Below are 11959 nucleotides of genomic sequence, written 5' to 3' on the forward strand. Positions count from 1 at the left end.
ATCTTTTGTAATATAGCAACAGTGCATGTGACTCATTGTCTGTTGCTCCTGAACACCATGTTCTTAACAGTCGTGAAGAAATGCTTCCTTTGTTTGGCTGTGCATTCACGAGTGTGATTAGTGCGATCTGAACAAACCTTGTGCTGAGTGTTTAGTTTTGTTTTAATGGTGCTTTTGTGTTAGTGTTTTACAGTATCATTGGTATGTTTAAATCAGCCAAATAACTTTTGCTACACCAGCGGGAAGTACACTGTTAAATCATGCATGCAGACGAGATGTGGCATCTGTAGTGAAGAAATTATACGATCTTTATTCGAGTCGCAAGTCAGGTGATCAGGACCGAAAATGGGTACCACATATTGTCTGTGTGAACTATTCGTCTTGTCTTTACAGTTGAGTGAGAAAAAAGATAAAGCTGCAATGCCTCTTGCTATTCCGATGATATGAAGGTAACCGACAAATCGCGTAGATGGCTGCTATTTCTGCGTAGTTAAAATAGCAGGGATGAAGGATAAGGAAAGAAAGACGATCAAGTATCTCTCCAGCCAGTCAGCTATTCGACCTATGCCGGACAATTCTTCCTTACCTGTCCACGTTTCTCCAGACTCATGTGAAATCTGATTTCGCAGGACAGACCGGATCAAGTTGTGGGAAGGGGCCAGGATAAACAGTGGGATTTAGGGTAACGGCTGAAGGCCTTACTTAAGTAAAATTGCTATATCTTCTCGGCTAAAGTCCGAAATAATACTTCAGATCAGCTAAGGAAATTATTTAAAAGCCAAGCGTTTACAAATTTCGGTTAAGGCAATATTAAGGAAAATTCAAATTAATTCTTCCGCTGCAAGCCCAATAAAAAAATTTGCATAAAAGGAAGGTTTTAAAGATAAGCTTTTACACAGTACAACAGAAAAACCTTAAGAGAACTTGAAGTATCTTGTCGGCTGAAGGCCCAAACAATTACTCACGAAAAATTAAAGACCATCTTAAGATAAACATTTACAGAACACGGCTGAAGGCCATTTCAAGAATTCAAGATAATTAAAGAGAAACCTTACAGGCAAAGATTTACATATTAAAGTCACAGATTCTGAAACAAGCGTGGCTGAAGACCTAAAAACAGAACAACAAGAATTTTAAATAAAACACGGCTGAAGGCCTAATCTTAAAATAGTTGTCATGAATACGGCTGAAGGCCATATGCTAAACATAAAACACACAATATTAATAAGCGGCTGAAGGCCTTGCACAGTACCTGCTACCAAATAAAATGACAATCACAAACAACAAAGTCGTGCTCAGAAATGTTCCAAGGGTCGGCCAGGGGAAGAAACTCTAACCACCGTTTAAGTGAGACAGACAGCCAAGCGTAACACTGAACAATCGATTTGCAACACGACCAAGGGACGGCTGAAGAACCAACTAACAACCTAATCAATTCCCTCTGTCACAACCGACCAACTGCCTATTCCAGTACGCAGACAGAATTCATGTGCTCAGTGGAAATCACAGAAGCTACACACAGTTCGACGTAAACACCCTTGCACAAGAACTCGAACAATCGTAAAAGCAATCACTGTGGAATCACAAGGACGAATCAATTCGACACACAGTGTGTTTCCACAAGCGGTCGGCGACCAGATACACGGCGTCCGATGAGAAGACCGACCGAACGACCAACCCAGGTCGTTCCCACTCAAGTTAGTGTCGGCGGCGGTCGGGAGAGTCTTGGCTGTCCGAAGCTGACTGCAGCTCCAACCCGACTCGACTCCGTGTCCATTCGGAACTCGGAGATATGGCGACCCGGGCACCTTGGCTCGGACCCATCCATGCAGAGATAACTCTTGCCCATTGGCCTCGACATCTCTGCACAAGGGAGGAACCGAACCACGTCCGGCAAGATGGCCAGGTGACAAGACACAGAAACGGTCAAAAGACCAAATACACGTCACGCAATGAGACGACCAACCGAACGACTGACCAACGGTCGTCCTGCCCCAATCTCCTTCCGTCCGACAGTTCATGTGTGTCGCCAGCGGCCGGCGCGCATTGGCTGTTTGCACCTCACTGGCTCTCCGTCCCCGACCTCACTGCTGCTGCCTCCGGACTGAACTCTCACGACGACGACCCGGAAATACTAGCGGTCGCTCCAGAGATGGTACGACAGTGCACTTGTCGATAAGCGCTGCTGCTGCCACTCACGGGCAAGCAAACCAGCAACCAACTGACGCCAGTAAATCGAATTAAAAGAAAAAGCCGAGGGGACACAACCATAAAAACAAAATAACGAGCAATAAACGGCATGACCGCGAGCCGCGCACGGCTCAACAAGGTCATTGGAAGTCGAAACCCAGGGCGAATCTATTACAGTCGTGGAGAATGCAAGTTCTGACTTCGACTGTGAAGAAATGACGCCACATCTCCTGACACAAAATGATCTGAATGACCTTGTTAGGGACGTGAATCTTTCTAAGGCACAAGCTCAACTTTATTTACTACACAAAGATGCTAGGGTTTGTTTCTTTCGACATTGTCAGGCTGCCTTCGCACCATTCTTTGACTCTGTTATTGCAATGGCGAGAATGCGCTGTTTAAAGCTATAGGTATGAAACATATATCAGCGGAATCGCGACTATTCCCTGATGGCTCTAAAAGTAGCCTCAAAGCGCTACTCTTCACAGTAGCAATGTATATCCTCCTGTCCCCATAGCTTATGCCACTGTTTTGAAGGAAACGTAAAGCAGTACAGAATTCTTGTTGAATAAAACTCAATACAAAAGCCACAAGCGGGAAATCTGTGATGACTTAAAAGTAATTGGGATGCTTACAGGATTAAAATCTGAGTATATAAAGCATTGCTGTTTTCCTTACGAATGGGACAGCCGTGATCGGAAGAGTCATTACGACAGACGGATTTGGCCTGCCAATACGCAAATGGAACCTGGTTGGAAGAACGTAGCAAACGTTCCATTGGTGAATTTGAAAGACTTTTTTTACCATCACTTCACTTAAAACTTGGACTTATGAAGTCGTCTGTTGTTGTATTCGACAGAAGTGGACCTGGTTTTATGTACTTACGTCAGAAATTCCCCGCGCTGAGTGAAGCCAAAGTGAAAGCAGGTTTGTTTTTTGGCCCTCAAGTTAGACAGCTTATTTACGATCCTGATTTTCTCACCGCTTCGAGCGTCTTGAATTGGACTGCTGGAATTCTTCCAAAAAACTGCCTTCTGATTTCTTTGTAAACATGCGAGCAGGCAATAGTGATGTGTTAATTTAGCGAACTGCTAGATTCTTAACGTAATCTCGATTGTAACATGTCGTTAAAACTGCACGTTATTCACTCATATCCGGATCCTGTTCCGGCTGGTGCTCTTGGACAAGTGGAGCACTGGAGCAACGCAATTAGGGTCACTGTGCAACAAGATGGGTGGCTACTGTTGGACACTACTGCAGGACAGTAGTGCCACATGTAAGAGGCGCAGCAAATAATTTAAAGCACTCCTTTTTCAGGCCACAACTGGCCAATCTGGACCATCCGACCACTGTGTCATCCTCAGCTGAGAATGAGGATAGGAGGGGCGTATGGTCGGCACACCGCTCTCCCGGTCGTTATGATGGTTCTCGTTGACCAGAGTCGCTACTATTCGGTCGAGTAGCTCCTCAATTGGCATCACGAGGCTGAGTGCACCCTGAAAAATGGCAACAGCCCATGGCTACCCGGACGGTCACCCATACAAATGTCGGCCACGCCCGACAGCGCTTGACTTCGGATCTGACGGGAACCGGTGTATCCACTGCAACAAAGCCGTTGCCAGTAAAAATAATTTAGATATCTATGACAACATATTTCATAAGCATGTCGTGCTCTTTGTGTTGATAAATTAGCATTTACAAACGAAACCATATTGTTCAAGCAACACAAAAAACCGAACACAATTTGCTAGTGACTAGTATAATGTATACAAAAGCTGTGGGTGCTGTAGGGAAATCAATGCCAGATTCGTGTACACCAAATCGTAATACATAAGGATAACCTATTTTGGTGCTAAAAATTTTTACAAAGTTGAGTTTTGTAGGCCAGTGTTATTTGTGTGCATACACCTAAGATATTCCACTGTTTTACTCAACTACACTCAAAACACAACTCACTGCTAACCCACTATAAACACATATAAGAACAGAGAATAAATTAGTTACAAACATGTGTGAGGACAGAAAACCAGTGAACTACAAACTCTTATGATGATAGCGAACAATCATGGTTGAGTTAACTAAAGAAAAAGTTATTGAATGCATTAAGAGAATTAGCTGCCAGAAGAATCCGATCTAAAGAAACACTGAATTTTCATCCTAAACTAACAAATAAAGTGACAAAAAGATAAATTTAAGCGGTATTCCAAAGTGAACGTATCTTACTGATTAAATAATTTTGAGTCTTTTGGCCCCACTGCATTGTATATGTCGTTTAAGGACACTATGTAATCACGATCCTAAAAACGCTGGTAAGTCAGATCGTTTTATACGTCACAGTAGGCCTGTTTCGGTCAATAGCCGTCGTCAGGTCATGTCAGATGGGTTTGACATCCACACGTTATCGTGGTTCTGTCTGTGTCTCTTTGTTTTAATTACATTCCATTAGTGTTCTTGGAGTAACAACGGTTGGTAGTAATTGATATGACTTGTTATCTGATATAATTTTCAGATAGTGTTTCTTTTTTTCAGAGCAATAATTATGTGACAGCTTGTTTGACTGATGTACCAGCAATATTACTCCAAGAAGACTAATGGACGTAATTGAAACAAAGAGACAGCGACACAACCACGATGACATATGGATGTCAAAGCCATGTCACATAATCTGTCGATGGCTATTTGCCGAAATAGGTCTATTGTAAAGAATAAAACGACCTGACTTACCAGCGTTTTTGGAATCTTAGTTACATGATGATTAAGTAATATTACAAATTGCCTATTTTGTTGCCTCAGCATCTGCATTTTCGTTTAAACAGAATCAGAATACAAACGAAAGAAGACTTTGGAAAACTTAGCAGTAAAAAAACAGACACTACCTTTATGCCAGAATGAGATTTTCACTCTGCAGCGGAGTGTGCGCTGATATGAAACTTCCTGGCAGATTAAAACTGTGTGCCCGACCGAGACTCGAACTCGGGACCTTTGCCTTTCGCGGGCAAGTGCTCTACCAACTGAGCTACCGAAGCACGACTCACGTCCGGTACTCACAGCTTTACTTCTGCCAGTACCTCGTCTCCTACCTTCCAAACTTTACAGAAGCTCTCCTGCGAACCTTGCAGAACTAGCACTCCTGAAAGAAAGGATATTGCGGAGACATGGCTTAGCCACAGCCTGGGGGATGTTTCCAGAATGAGATTTTCACTCTGCAGCGGAGTGTGCGCTGATATGAAACTTCCTGGCAGATTAAAACTGTGTGCCCGACCGAGACTCGAACTCGGGACCTTTGCCTTCCGCGGGCAAGTGCTCTACCAACTGAGCTACCGAAGCACGACTCACGTCCGGTACTCACAGCTTTACTTCTGCCAGTACCTCGTCTCCTACCTTCCAAACTTTACAGAAGCTCTCCTGCGAACCTTGCAGAACTAGCACTCCTGAAAGAAAGGATATTGCGGAGACATGGCTTAGCCACAGCCTGGGGGATGTTTCCAGAATGAGATTTTCACTCTACAGCGGAGTGTGCGCTGATATGAAACTTCCTGGCAGATTAAAACTGTGTGCCCGACCGAGACTCGAACTCGGGACCTTTGCCTTTCGCGGGCAAGTGCTCTACCAACTGAGCTACCGAAGCACGACTCACGTCCGGTACTCACAGCTTTACTTCTGCCAGTACCTCGTCTCCTACCTTCCAAACTTTACAGAAGCTCTCCTGCGAACCTTGCAGAACTAGCACTCCTGAAAGAAAGGATATTGCGGAGACATGGCTTAGCCACAGCCTGGGGGATGTTTCCAGAATGAGATTTTCACTCTGCAGCGGAGTGTGCGCTGATATGAAACTTCCTGGCAGATTAAAACTGTGTGCCCGACCGAGACTCGAACTCGGGACCTTTGCCTTTCGCGGGCAAGTGCTCTACCAACTGAGCCACCGAAGCACGACTCACGTCCGGTACTCACAGCTTTACTTCTGCAAAGGTCCCGAGTTCGAGTCTCGGTCGGGCACACAGTTTTAATCTGCCAGGAAGTTTCATATCAGCGCACACTCCGCTGCAGAGTGAAAATCTCATTCTGGAAACATCCCCCAGGCTGTGGCTAAGCCATGTCTCCGCAATATCCTTTCTTTCAGGAGTGCTAGTTCTGCAAGGTTCGCAGGAGAGCTTCTGTAAAGTTTGGAAGGTAGGAGACGAGGTACTGGCAGAAGTAAAGCTGTGAGTACCGGACGTGAGTCGTGCTTCGGTAGCTCAGTTGGTAGAGCACTTGCCCGCGAAAGGCAAAGGTCCCGAGTTCGAGTCTCGGTCGGGCACACAGTTTTAATCTGCCAGGAAGTTTCACTACCTTTATGATTTCTCTTTTATTTTCCCAATCTTTATCACCTTTATCCTCATTTCTCTTGTTACCATAACTTCATATACGTTTAGTTCCTGTTATCTTTCTTCTGTTATCCGTCTTTCTTTTAGCTGCTTTTAATTCTTGGAGGTATGTACCGTCTATGCAACCAACTGAAGGCAGTTTGTTTGTTGCCATACGCGGTTCGCTTCATTTGCTTTGGAATTTGAGTTAACAGCGCTGGAAATCGTAACTAACACCGAACTATTAGTTCACATTACGAACTTTGTGCTACAAAAGTTGATTTTAACCTAAAAAAACAAGAGAAAGACACGACAAAATGTAATACACACGCGTGTTATATCCACCACATAATACGTTTGTTGTACGTAAAAAAGGAAACATGTATTACAGGCCACTGATGATGCCTCCCAAATAAATGAAGCGAAACGCGTATGGCAACAAACAAACTGCCTTCAATTGGTTGCATAGACGGTACATAAGTCCAAGAACCTTTAGTTTCATACACATTTAACCATTAAAAAATAACATCTTTACTTTCTTCCTGTGTTTCCTCTGTCAACATTCCATGTCTTATTTCTTCAAACACCTTTACTTCATTATCGTATTTCTCTATTATTATTATCCCAAGGTATAACACTTTATTCATCGACCTCTATAGAATTTTTCGGGCTTCTTCAAAACAACCAACAGCTAGAAAACCTAAATACATTCAAAAAATTTATACAGATTTTGTCTTACGTCTTCAAAACTACCAACATTGCAACGCGGCCAGAAAACCTAAGTACACACCATCCATCAAATATCAGATTTCTCTTCCACACTAAGTAGAATGAAAGTTAACTTCCTCCTGTCCGAACTTCTCCAGGCTTAGCGCTACAAGCGCACACATACAACTGCTTACCTAAATCCATTATGACCCGAAAATTTCATTTATGTAAAATATTATTTGTCCTAAAAGGCTCAAAACAACATTGTTACAAGCAAATATCTTTACATCAGGTAACATTAAAAGTTAAACTTTACCTTGGCAGGAAAAATTAAATGTAAAAGAAAAAATCTAAGATATTGTTTATGTTACAAGACAGAAAGTTAAATAGTGTCTTTGTCTTCTTTTTTTTCTTCACCTACGCAAATCTTATAATCTTTTTTATCAGTTACTTCCATCATGTAAGTGCAATTATTTGTTTCTGTGTAACATTCCTTAAAATACATCTTTAGTTTCTCTTGGAGTTATACCCTCCTTTAACATACAAAAAGACATTCTTTATAATTCAATACATGTGGTTGTAAACACATCTTTTAATGCACATCTCATAATTTAAAAAATAGGCAACTGAATGCAAAACTATAGCCACATATGAATGTACAATATGAAAATGTTCCTCTATCATTCAAAACAATCATGTTAAATTTTATTCAGTAAATGGTTTCACATATGTGATATGGTGAAGAGTCCTCTGCTCTTGTGTGCAAATGAAGTTGTAGCCTGCACAGCATTGTCTTGGGCTATTCTATAAATGCAGTAAGGTCCATTATAAATAAGAAAAAAATTGCGACTTTTTATATTTACATGAATTTCATTAACACCTTCCGTCCAACATTTCTCTGCATCCACTCTCAGAGGTTGTAATTTCTTTCATCTGTCAGCAGCTCTCTTTATGTTACTCAGTGCAAGATCAACAACTTCCTTGTAAAATAATCTTTGTGATGTCGGAATGTGGGTTTGGTATCCAAACTTCAATCAATTCCGCTTGTCTTTGTGGACTTTCTCTGCCTGAGTAATACCAGTTTGGAGCAGAATCTTGCCTGTAATTACCTTTGTTGTTCTAATTAAAGCGATATTCATTACCATAATTTCTAGTGTACCACAAACTATGTTCCCTATCCTTGCCATGGAAGCTACCTCTGTTATGAAAATCGTTTCTTGTTTGCCACTTATATATATTGTATGACTGATGTCTGTTTTCAGGTCTGAAATTGTCCCAGTTATCAAAATGTCTAGCCAGATGCCAATTATTTCTGTGTTTGTTCGATGTGGAATAGTGTTGTCCGCTGTGATTTCATTTCCAGGTATCACGATTGTTTCTTGCATGGCAATCGTCTTTATCTAGTTCATGTACATCTACATAATTCTCTGCAAGCCATCTAATGGTGTGTGATCGAGGGTGTATTTTGTACCACTAACTGAACGCTCCAATCCTGTTCCACTCGTGGGAAGAATGATTGTCGTTAAGCCTCTGTATTAGCTCTAATTTCTCGAATTTTCTCCTCGTGGTCATTACGCAAGACTTCAGCGAGGGGGGGGAGGAGGGACAGGGGGGGGATAATAAACCTTGAAATTCTTCCAAATCGTCTTTGCATCTGCCAGCAAGTATGACATGTCTTAAATGCGTTAGCAGTTTTGTCAAACAAATACTTACGAATCCAGATGGAATATAAGAGTTTCACAAATACTGGTTATTCTCCAGCATGTCTTCAAAATAATTTGGGAGGCTTGAAACTCCGTGTTTTACACAAGCTCATTTAGCCTGCAACTAGTATGCAGATAAAAATTCAGGCCAGCATTCCCCGTAACTTCGACATTATCTCGCTATGGAGCACATTCTTGTAGCTGGTTTATTTTGTAGGTATCCGCACTTGAATTCTAATATGTGAACAAGTGGCCAATTAGGTGGTAATGAAAATTCAGATTGGTCTAGCCAAGCTTGGGGGTAAATCTCGTAACCAAAATTTCGAAACACTTTGAATTCTCTTTATTGCACCATGTTAGCTGCCCACTGTCTTGGCTATGAAGGTAATTTTTCTCCCTAGGATGATCACCTAGGTATACCATAAGTATACACTGTCTGAATGAGACTGACCAAAATCGCTAACGTCGCCACCCCGAGTAAGTTTTCTCTCCATATGTATGAGCTGATCACGTATTGTATTTGCTTTCCGTTTTTGTTGTTGGATGATTTTCATTTGACCATCTGTAAATCATTCCGCTTGATATTCCTCGGTTTCCTAAAAATGGACTGGCAAAATATAGTCATAAATCCTATATGTGTTGTTCAACAAATTTTTCACTTTTGTAGTAATTTCGCCAACCTTTCAGAAGTAGCATCTAGTTATTCTTTCTCCGTTTCTGATTGTGATCTTAATGCTCCTATTTTTTAACCTGTTTTGCGAATAACAGCAGCGAGTTGCTCATTCTGTTGTTTTATTTTGTGAGTTTTATGCAGAAGATTGTAATTTTGGTAATATCTTGGATGTCGTGCAGAAAAGTAAAGTTTCAATAGCATCTGAGTAACAGCGGGCAACATCTCTGCCAAACAGGTAGCAGTGTGAGAGATCCTTTTAGCAGAACCCTTGCTTGTGAGTGGATCGCAGTCTTGGAGAGAGAGAAAGAGAGAGAGAGTGAGAGAGAGAGGAGTCGAGTTGTATCTTGTGATGGAGTAAGATGTGTATAGGCCGTGCTGAGTATTGCCAATAATTTTCTTATATTTTTTCCATTTATGGAGAGATATTTTGTAAATTCATTCAGAAGACATCAAAAGGTACTGTAATAGCCTAGCAAATAATTTGGTCTGGGATTTAGAATTGAAAATTTGTATCGTAACGTAACAATGTGTGATTTACTGATTTTTCTTCAAAGAGGGATAGCATATGTGTTTGTATGAAAGTAAAGAGAATTTGTTCATGTTTTCCACTATTAATGTAAAGTGAATTTTTAATATTTCAGATGTGAAAATATTTTGTCTTATTGATGTAAAGTTTGTTTAATACAGTTACTATATTGTTTTTCCATCAATCAGCATTCGTCTCTTTATTTCAAGTTTCACATATATAATTTTGCATTCCCGCGTTTCTCAGTAAGAGAACTTTACTTGAAAATTATCATTACAGTAATGATATTCATTAGCACAGAAGTTTTGTGGGTGCCTCTATGTTTTAAAGTATGCATTGCACATCGCCTTGCTAGTAGTTTATAATTTTATATTTTAATTAGCGTAGCAGCAGCCGTAGTAGTTGGGAGATAGCAGCAGCACAGCATTTATTCATTGGGAAAACGGGTAGGCCGTTTATAATTTACGTGTGATACGATTAACGTTTCAACAGTGCCATACTTTTCAGACAGGGCATTTTTGGCGGTTATTTATATTTCATGTTTTTCTCGTAGTCAGATTGCTTATGTTATTGCTAACAGGACAATTTTCTTAAATTTAATAGAACAGACTAATCTTACCATGAGTGTTGCAATACACAGTTTAATGTTGTATTTCTGATTAACTTTTACATTGCTGATCACTTTTCAAGAATTACGAAATTAGTTACGAACTTAAATACGGGCTGAACTGTTTCTCTAATCATGAGTTCAACTTCCCACTATCACATAGACAAAATTCCAGTAAATATAACTATATATTACCATACAACAAAAACAAATTAGCCACTTTCAACTTGAGTGGTCACAGCACTCGACACTACATTGTTTATCTTGACTAACAATTCCTGTTAATCCTGAAGTTGATTTGTTTCAAAATCTGATATCATCTCATCTAACTTTTTATCTTCTTCAAAATGTGTCTCGTTCTGTTGATACTGTTCTTTCTCAACATTTCTGAGCATAGTATCTACATTATTTATTGTAGGCTGTAAATTGTCATTAATCTGTGCTCTACAACTTGCCCGTGAAAGGCAAAGGTCCCGAGTTCGAGTCTCAGTCCAGCACATAGTCCTCATTTGTTCATTATGTCCCATAGCTTTCCTCTGTTTATTTCAGCTTTCAAATAACCTATAAAGAGTAAAGGTGTTTCTCTATCGAACTCTGTGTGTTTCTCAGTGATTAGCGAAACAGCGAACGTATTGTCTGTGCACTATCTACGTTTCCTAAACACCGTTTACTCTTCTAGCAGACCATTTTCTACAGTTACTTTCCTCAATCTAGTCTGAAATTCCTCTCAGTAACACAAAACGAGGAACTTCATTAAAAAAATAGTGGCACGTGATTCTAGACACATACGTCTCCAATGACAACATTTATGTTGCATTTTACAAAAATGAAAATAATTTAGAGTAATTTACCATATAGTGATATCGTACCCCGTCTGTTACTTGTGTTCTTTTTTATGCAATAAACGTGATGTTGGTATGGATAATAAATTAAATAAATTTCATTTTAGTTACTTCGTTATGTTACAAGATACTTTAATCTGTTAGGTACAGAGACAGCACACACTTTAATACGTCATTGAGATTCTTCTAAGTTTGGTGAGAAGAGTGACTTCTATTCTGAAGTTGAAAAGTCCACCAGGTAAATCATTTTAAGAAGCAGAATATTTTTTGTTCTAATTCACATAAAGCTGGTGCATATTCAACGCAGTTCCAGCTAAAAATCGCTTGCAGATCAAATCAATTGTATAAAATTATGAATTCAAATAAA

At 40.4% G+C, this 11959-nt stretch overlaps 1 non-coding gene across 1 annotated transcript; it reads right to left on the minus strand.

Annotated features, from left to right (window-relative positions):
- Positions 1-5443: 5443 nt before the first annotated feature.
- On the minus strand, positions 5444-5518 carry Trnap-cgg. Its single transcript has one exon. It is a non-coding gene; the product is annotated as a tRNA-Pro (tRNA).
- Positions 5519-11959: the final 6441 nt, after the last annotated feature.

Source organism: Schistocerca americana, chromosome 5, assembly GCF_021461395.2.
Source record: "Schistocerca americana isolate TAMUIC-IGC-003095 chromosome 5, iqSchAmer2.1, whole genome shotgun sequence".
Lineage (NCBI taxonomy): Eukaryota > Metazoa > Arthropoda > Insecta > Orthoptera > Acrididae > Schistocerca > Schistocerca americana.